The 9,889-nt window shown below is 44.7% G+C and overlaps 1 long non-coding RNA gene across 1 annotated transcript in view; it reads right to left on the bottom strand.

Annotated features, from left to right (window-relative positions):
* Window positions 1-278: 278 nt before the first annotated feature.
* LOC119266935 overlaps window positions 279-9,889 on the bottom strand; it is a 21,391-nt gene continuing 11,780 nt past the window's right edge. Inside the window, exons 5-6 of the long non-coding RNA XR_005132223.1 lie at window positions 703-762; window positions 279-575 (exon numbers count right to left, since the gene is read on the bottom strand). This is a non-coding gene — a long non-coding RNA (uncharacterized LOC119266935). The remainder of the gene's footprint in view (window positions 576-702; window positions 763-9,889) is intronic.

The raw sequence follows: 9,889 nt of genomic DNA, 5'->3' as shown, positions 1-9,889 counted from the left end.
TTAATAATCTTATGTCTGAGCAAACACGAACGCTAAATCCTTACATATAAAAAAACACGCATTTTCATATAGCCCATTTGTAAGGTCAAAAACTGACATGGAAAAAGTGGGTATGGACTGGGCACATGCATTTATCAAAACCTCCTTCCCTGCCTTGTATATGTTGCCAAATTCTATCCTTCGGATACGCAAAGATCTTTCACTGTCCCACATACACCGAGAGGCCCAGGTGTATCATTCCAAGTATCACAACCCGGTCCCAGCTGGTGCAACATAGCTTTCCGAACATCATTCTTGGTATTTTTACTGAACATGATAGCAGATTTGTCAAAGTTGTGGCTTGACTCTCTGGTAGAGAAGCCAATTAGAACCAACAATTATATGGGTATTGTAGAGCATTGGTAACCATATATATGTGAGTATCTTAAATCAATGAAAAAATAAAGATACAATTATCTACACTGATACATTAATGTTTGTTCTTGCACTTTGCTGGCGCAGTGACACAGGAAGCAGCGTTAGACACCGATGTGTTGACGACAAAGATATCCTTCCGTTTCCTCATGCAAAATAACCTGACACAAAACAGAGACAAAGGCAGAGATAAACATTGATCCATGAGTTAGTGTCATAGAGAGCATTAGCAAGAGAACTTTTACTCTCTGCCGCAGTCCATGCCACTCAAATTCTGGAATTACTAACCTCAGAGATGCACAAAGTTCATGGTCAATAGTGTGATGGATCAGCAACCATAGTAGTTTGCTGCATCAAAGAGTTTATAGGCTCAGAAATTAATTACCACACAAAATTGATAATCACATTTAATAGAGAACATCGCATTCCAAAATAGAAATTTTTATTTGCACTTTCACCTCCTGCTCCTTAGATATGTACTCCCTCCGTTCGGAATTACTTGTCTCGAATATGGATGTATCTAGAACTAAAATACGTCTAGATACATCCATATCCGAGACAAGTAATTCTGAACGGAGGGAGTAGATGTCAACAAGTAGAAGTAGATGACAAAAAGATCAAAGAATTTACCACTCAGAAGTGAGGATCACATATTCAGTAGAGAAATCTCATTCGTAAATAGAAATGTGCAAGCTTCTAAAAAATATTTTTGAAGATAACTCAAACCAAGATACACACACTATATTCTAATAGCACGCAAACTTATAAAAAATGGTTTTGCGGGCAACTTGAACCAAGATATAGACACTTTATTCTAATAGTTGAAAAATATAATATATGTTATAAACACAATCTCAAGGAAAAATAGAACTGCACCAAACTGTAAGACAACATTAATCAAGGTTTTCAGTATCACGTTGTGGATCATAGTATTGAATAATAAGAAGATATTACGTGAGAGAAATGATAAGATTCGCACCATGTATCATAATCTGACACCACCACTATCATATCGCGGTAAAGGATAATGATTTGTTACCGTTAGAATCTCCTAGAGCGATATTTAATTTGTTTGATATTCACATTCATAACATAGGGCTCTATACCAATCGGTCACAGCCAGCCTATGCACAACATTTTCAGGAAACAGCAGGAGTGGCAACACAAATCAGCAGGTGGAAGCATAATTTTCAAGATGACCCCAATTCTTAAATTCACCCTCCGTTCCAAAATAGATGACCCAACTTTGTACTAATTTTAGTACAAAGTTAGTATAAAGTTGGGTCATCTATTTTGGAACGGAGGGAGTAGGTATTAAAATAAATAACTATAGAAATCTCGCAAAATTACAACATAACAAGAATTTGAACCTTTATGGAGTCCTTTTCTTTCTATGAATCATGAAGCTTAATGCAGATGACCGTATCTAAACAAAAGCTTTATAACTACAGAAATCTCGCAAAATCACAACATAACAAGAATCTGAACCTTTATGGAGTCCTTTTCTTCTATGAATCATGAAGCTTAGTGCAGATGACTGTATCTAAACAGGAGCTTTCTAGCGACACATACTACCCAAAAAAATATACGCATTACATATTACATATCGAAAGTTGCATTTTTTCCAATTCTACTCCTCACTTCACATGGTAAATATTTTCTTGAACCAGAATACAAAAGAGTTGCTGCTGCATGCATATGCAAAAAACCGAGCATTAATTCTTCTCCTAGAACAGAGAGGCTATTCTCTTGCTAAGCTCTAAAATGCATATATACATAGTTTCGATAAAAATGTGAAATGACCCTTTGTATTGTTGATACTCGATACTACTTTTGTGCTTCCATACTATAACGCTCTCGGTGCGGCTATATCTCTCACGTGTCGAAGCACGACTGTAACGCCCCAAGACCAGAGATTCAGATGCCTTCCATGGTTTCCGGGTTTCGTCGTGTGATTTGTTTGGTTCATTGCATTCATCATTGCATCATGTGCATTGCATCATGTCATCATGCCATCTTCTCATAAATCTTTTGCAACTCAACTAAATAAATGGCATGGATCTTTGATCCATTTAAACCGAGGGAATTCACCTGGTGACTTCTCTTTATAACATACCCTCCCAATATTAGGGAGCTATATTAAATATTTCATTTTCGGAATCACCCATAACACATGTGCAAAATATTTTCCATGTCTATTCCTCTTCGAGTTTGACCTTCAAACACTGCCAATATATCTCATCTCTTTTATCGAGACCCCTCTAAAAAATATCAGCCCATTTAGAGTCCTTTCGAATGGGTTTCAAAATTCAAACATGTTGAATTAAATTCAACATGTGCGAATCTATTGCTCTCCAAAAACCCTCTTGCCATTTTATTTAAGTTCCTCACATTTTTGTGAGTTCAGGAAAATTAACCCCATGCCCAACTTCTTCCCCTAATTTCTCCTTCCTTTTTCTTCTCTTCTTTGTTTTTTTTTGTTTTAGAAATAAGTAAGAGGGAGAAGAGAGCCCAGCCAGGCAGGCCCATCCGCGTCTAGGCGCAGCCGCCCTCTCTACTGGGCCGGCCTCCAAGGCCCAGCCAACCCCCACAACTTCTAACCCTAGCCCGATCTCTTCCTCACTCGTCTCTCTCTCCCTCCCGTAGCGCCGCCAGGGGCCTCGTTCCCCATCTCCCTCTCCCTCATTCTCCTAGTGACGCCTCACACACGCACACTACCAGCGCCAGGAAGGGCTTCGCCCCGATCCCCTCGCCGCCCGGACCTATCGTCCTCAACCCCGCCTCTCCTGCTCAGTCGCCCGCAGGAGCGCCCACGCCACCAGGCCGCCATCCCGCGCTCAAGCTCCTCCGCGCCCTGCTTCTCCTCCCACACCGAGCGCCACGTCGCAACCCCGCCGGTGACCACGAGCCCTGCACGCTGCCGTGTTGCGCCGTCGCTGGCCCGCCGATCATGGACGCCGCCTGTTCGCCATGGCCTCCTGCCATGGACCAGAGGAGCCATGCCGCACACCTCTGGCGGCCTCGACCTCATGTGCCTCCCCTCCTCTCGGCCGGACAGCGCATCGCCCTGCTGCTGTCACCTGCTTCAGATCTTCCCGGCCAAACCTTGCCGCTGCCATGGCCTCTCACTTGTAGCCCCTCACCAAGCATGCTACGTGATGCTGCCCCGCTGCCCCTTCTGTCGTTGCCAAGACCATTGAATGCAGGGACACAAGACCGCCTCTATGGATTCCTTTCGACAAGTACCCCACAATGTGTACCACTTCCGTCACCAAGGTCGACACCACGAGTACCCCTTCGGTTCTTCAAGCCCGGCAAGCACCTGGAAGCCCGATGCCTAGAACGCCTACCGTCGACGCCGTGGACGTCAAGTACCTCTACGAACCGTGTGCGACTACCGTCGCCGAAGGCCGTCGAGTGAACAACAACCGTCGCTGTGGATCCGACAAGACCTCTGAGATCGACTTCATGGACCGACAAATACTTTGACGACCGTTGTTCGCCAAGTACCCCTTCGGATCACTAAGTTTGACTACCGATGACATGTACCACTATCGCCGCCAAGATCACGAGTACCTCTACCGTCGACCCTAGAGCGTGCGAGAACGACTACTTCCACTACCTCCGTCGCGAGAACGTCTACTTCCTCTACTTTGCACCGAAACAAGAACTGTCCCGCTTGCACGCTTCGAAGGTATAACCCTGAGACGACATCCTTGAACGAATGCTTGCGATGTATGAGATGCTCGTGCTTGCACCGTGCTCGATTTGTCGGTGCACGTTGCCCTCTTTTACCTTGTCATCGTCATGTGGGAACCCGGTTACCGGGAGCACCCCACCTTCCATCTTTTGCACGCTCCCGCCACACTTTCTTTTGCACCGACGTCTCAATGAGTTGCCGGAACCGGAAAGTTGCGTGGCACCGTTTCCGTTATCGTCGCTGTGGAACCCTTTCTTTCCGCCACGATGACAAATGCCTCATATCTTTTCATGTCAAAATTTTCTTAAAATTGCATAAACTTGTTCATGTCATCCACATCATGATAACAACAATTAAAATGTTTAAATTGCTGTTTGTATTAAATTACTAATGCTCATGAGGATCTTCCGAACTTGTTGTTTTGTTGTTCCGGCCTCATTTAAACTTGCCTAGATAGGTAGTTTTACTTTGCTTCACCTCTTGACATGTTAACCAACATTTAATATTGTTGAGTACCTAACCGGGAGTGAACTAAATAAGTCATGTGGTGTTTTCTTCAATATGCAACTCCGTTACATATTGAGCTCCACTTAATTTGTAGTTTTGTTTGTGCACTTTGCCATGCCATGCTTCATTAAACCGGACATGCATCATACTTGTTTGCACACCGTGCCATGATTATGTGATGGTTGTTTTACTATATTGTTTGCTTTGTTTCCGGCGTTGCTTCTTTGGGTTGGTTCCGGTAACGTCGCGTTTGTGAGGACCCGTTCGCCTACGTCCGTTTGTCTTCTTCATGGACTCGTTCTAGTTCCTTGCGGGATCTCAGGCAAGATGACCATACCCTCGAAATCACTTCTATCTTTGCTTGCTTAGTTGCTCGCTCTTTTGCTATGCCTATGCTGCGATACCTACCACTTTCTTATCTTGCCTCCCATATTGTTGAACCAAGCCTCTAACCCACCTTGTCCTAGCAACCGTTGTTTGGCTATGTTACCGCTTTGCTCAGCCCCTCTTATAGCGTTGTTAGTTGCAGGTGAAGATTGGAGCTTGTTCCATGTTTGGAACATGGATATTTTGTTGGGATATCACAATATATCTTATTTAATTAATGCATCTATATACTTGGTAAAGGGTGGAAGGCTCGGCCTTATGCCTGGTGTTTTGTTCCACTCTTGCCGCCCTAGTTTCCGTCATATCGGTGTTATGTTCCCGGATTTTGCGTTCCTTACGCGGTTGGGTGATAATGGGAACCCCTTGATAGTTCGCCTTGAATAAAACTCCTCCAGCATGGCCCAACATTGGTTTTACCATTCGCCACCTAGCCTTTTCTTTCCCTTGGGTTCTACAGACTCAAGGGTCATCTTTATTTAAACCCCCGGGCCAGTGCTTCTCTGAGTGTTGGTCCAAACTGAGCGATGTCCGGAGCTACCAGGGGCAACTCTGGGCTGGCCCACCCGACGTTTGGCTCATCCTGTGTGCCCTGAGAATGAGATATGTGCAGCTCCTATCGGGATTTGTCGGCACATCTGGGTGGCTTTGCTGGTCTTGTTTTACCATTGTCGAAATGTCTTGTAACCGGGATTCCGAGTCTGATCGGGTCTTCCCGCTAGAAGGAATATCCTTCGTTGACCGTGAGAGCTTATGATGGGCTAAGTTGGGACACCCCTGCATGGATTTGAACTTTCAAAAGCCGTGCCCGCAGTTATGGGCAGATGGGAATTTGTTAACGTCCGGTTGTAGAAAACATGAAGTTGACCTTAATTAAAATACATCAACCGCGTGTGTAACCGTGATGGTCTCTTTCCGGCGGAGTCCGGGAAGTGAACACGGTGTTGGAGTTATGCTTGACGTAGGTTGTTCTAGGATCACTTCTTGATCATACTTTTGTCGACCGTGCTTTGCCTTCTCTTCTCGCTCTGATTTGCGTATGTTAGCCACTATATATGCTAGTCGCTTGCTGCAGCTCCACCTCATAACTTTACCTTACCCATAAGCTTAAATAGTCTTGATCGCGAGAGTGTGAGATTGCTGAGGCCCCTTGACTCACAGATACTTCCAAAACCAGTTTGCAGGTGCCGATGTTACCGAGCAGGTGACGCAACCAAGCTCAAGGAGGAGCTCGATGAAGATCTTGTCCTTTGTATTGTTTCGTTCTAGTTTATTAAGAGTGGAGCCCAGTTGGGGTCGATCGGGGACCTTGTCGCTTTTGGGGTTCTTCTTTTATTTTGGTTCCGTAGTCGGACCTTGATTGTTTTTGGATGTTGTAATGCGTTATTCATGTAATTGTGTGAAGTGGCGATTGTAAGCCAACTATGTATTTTTTCCCTTATTTTATTACATGGGTTGTTTGCGAAGATTACCTCACTTGCGACATTGCTTTCAATGCGGTTATGCCTCTAAGTCGTGCTTCGACACGTGGGAGATATAGCCGCATCGAGGGCGTTTCAACGACTTAGAGGCATAACCGCATTGAAAGCAATGTCGCAAGTGAGGTAATCTTTACACAACCCATGTAATACATAAGGGAAAGAGATACATAGTTGGCTTACAATCACCACTTCACACAATTACATGAATAAAGCATTACATCATCCAGATACAAACAAGGCTCGTCTACTGAACCAAAATAAAAGAAGAACCCCAAAAGCGACAAGGTCCACGATCGACCCCAACTGGGCTCCACTACTGATCAACTAGAATGAAACGACACAAAGGACAAGTTCTTCATCGAGCTCCTCCTGAGCTTGGTTGCGTCATCTGCATGGACTCATCGGCACCTGCAAGCTGGTTTTGGAAGTATCTGTGAGCCACGAGGACTCAGCACTCTCGCACCCTCGCGATCAAGACTATTTAAGCTTATGGGTAAGGTAAAGGTATGAGGTGGAGCTGCAGCAAGCAGCTAGCATATATGGTGGCTAACATACGCAAATGAGAGCGAGAAGAGAAGGCAAAGCACGGTCGATAAAAGTATGATCAAGAAGTGATCCTAGAACAACCTACGTCAAGCATAACTCCAACACCGTGTTCACTTCCCGGACTCCGCCAGAAAGAGACCATCACGGTTACACACGCGGTTGATGTATTTTAATTAAGGTCAACTTCATGTTTTCTACAACCGGACGTTAAAAAATTCCCATCTGCCCATAACCGCGGGCACGGCTTTTGAAAGATCAAATCCCTGCAGGGGTGTCCCAACTTAGCCCATCACAAGCTCTCACGGTCAACGAAGGAATAGACCTCCTCCCGAGACATTCCGATCAGACTCGGTATCCAGGTTCTACAAGACATCCTCGACAATGGTAAAACAAGTCTAGCAAAGCCACCCAGATGTGCTGACAAATCCCGATAGGAGCTGCACATATCTCGTTCTCAGGGCACACCGAATGAGCAAGACGTCGGGTGGGCCAGCCCAGAGTTGCCCCTGGTAGCTCCGGACATCGCTCAGTTGGACCAACACTCAGAGGAGCACTGGCCCGGGGGGGTTAAAATAAAGATGACCCTTGGGCTGGCCTAACCCAAGGGAAAGAAAAGGCTAGGTGACAAATGGTAAAACCAAGGTTGGGCCTTGTTGGAGGAGTTTTATTCAAGGCGAACTGTCAAGGGGTTCCCATTATTACCCAACCGCGTAAGGAACGCAAAATCCGGAAACATAACACCGATATGACGGAAACTAGGGCGACAAGAGTGGAACAAAACACCAGGCATAAGGCCGAGCCTTCAACCCTTACCAAGTATATAGATGCATTAATTAAATAAGATATATTGTGATATCCTAACAAGTAACCATGTTCCAACAAGGAACAACATCTCCATGTTCCAACAAGGAACAAACTTCAATCTTCACCTGCAACTAACAACGCTATAAGAGGGGCTAAGCAAAGCGGTAACATAGCCAATCAACGGTTTGCTAGGACAAGGTGGGTTAGAGGCTTGGTTCAACAATATAGGAGTCATGATAAGAAAGTGGTAGGTATCGCAACATAGGCATAGCAAAAGAGCGAGCATCTAACAAGCAAAGATAGAAGTGATTTCGAGGGTATGATCATCTTGCCTGAAATCCCGCAAGGAAGAAGAACGAGTCCATGAAGAAGACAAACGGACGTAGACGAACGGGTCCTCACAAACGCGACGTTACCGGAACCAACCCGAAGAAGCAAACACCGGAAATAAGCACACAACATAGTAAACAACCAACACATGAACATGGTATGATATGGGGGATGCGGTATGTGATGCATATGCATGATTTGACAAGGAATGATTGAACCTGGCCTCAACTTGGATATCCAAGTGTGCCACTGGAAAGGTGAGGTGATTTCGCTTGAAAACGATATAAAGAACGCCGGAATCGGAGACACGGTTTGGAAATGGCAAGCAAAACAAATATGGCACCGGTCTGCGATATACAACAAGTATCCATCTAAATGCAACAAGATGAGCATGCTACAGCACCCAAACATGGCATCAAAATACATGGCAGGGACCCATTCATAATGCTTAACAAAATATGAACACTGAGCTACGGCCAATTCATCCATTAACAGGTTCAAACAAGCATGGCAAAAAATGTATTTAGTAAACAGATCTCAGACTTAGTGAAATTAACACTTGTCTGGAATTTCAGATGAGATAGCACTCTTTGGAGCATGAAAACTATATGCTACAGGACCTTAACATGGCAAAGTAAAGCATGGCATGGAGCTACTCAAAGGTCTTAACAAAAGTCCCTTAGTGACCTTGAGCCAAAAGGGATCAGAAAATACATTCGCAAGCATGTGAACATGGCAAAAACATAAACATATTACAGACTTAGTGAAAAACTGGAGCATGCAAATTAGATACCAAGTAGGCATGTTAACGAGCTCGATGCACTCACTACAGATCAAGGCATGACAATCTAAGCATACACCCATCAAGAATACACATTATACAAGCTAGACATGGCAAGAACAATAACATAGCATGCACGGATCAACTACAACATCCTCTGCAAAATCGCTAACAAGTAGACAATCTGCCCAGATTCACGAAATAGCAAAAGTAGAGCTCGATTGACTCAAGCTAGGGTGCTCTATAATTGCAAAAAAAGACATGGATGGATATAGCACCACAAGATTAACAAAACATCCTTACTGATCATCCTCAAAAGAGGCACGGATCACTAGGAAACAACATGAACATATGGCATATAGAGATAAACAGATCAAGGACTTAGTGGAAATGCTAAGTCCCTGAAATCAGCATTAACGAATGCACCACTTTGCAAGCTTGTGCTAGTCACCACACACATCACAAAAATACATGGATAGCACCTCTGGAAAGATGGCATGGCATATAACAAAACACATGTAGAGCTCAGGGGCATATCATGCACACAATAATCATGGCAAAAATGACAAATTGCTATTTGGTGGAGCGGATCTGACAATTAACTCAAATAGCACTCTTCCAACAGCATCTCGGGCATCAAGATGCACTCAAATGAAAATGATGCAATGAGATGAAATGATGTGCTCTCTAAGAAGAACATTTTGATATGCTACACGCGGAAAACGGAGTTACCGGTGCAAAGTTACGGCATGATGAACATGGGCATATGAAACATGGAAATCTCGGGGACTTAGGGAAAAAGTCAACCTCGCTCAGATCTCAGATCTAGGGTTCGTGCACGTGAACCGAGGCGCGGACGGAGTTCGCCGGAACAGGGCTGCCGGAGCTCGCTCTCGCCGGAGAAGAGGTGGATCCGGGCCGCGCCGGCGACGAGGAGGCGCC

Source organism: Triticum dicoccoides, chromosome 1A, assembly GCF_002162155.2.
Source record: "Triticum dicoccoides isolate Atlit2015 ecotype Zavitan chromosome 1A, WEW_v2.0, whole genome shotgun sequence".
Lineage (NCBI taxonomy): Eukaryota > Viridiplantae > Streptophyta > Magnoliopsida > Poales > Poaceae > Triticum > Triticum dicoccoides.
This window is presented reverse-complemented; position numbering and strand designations above follow the sequence as displayed.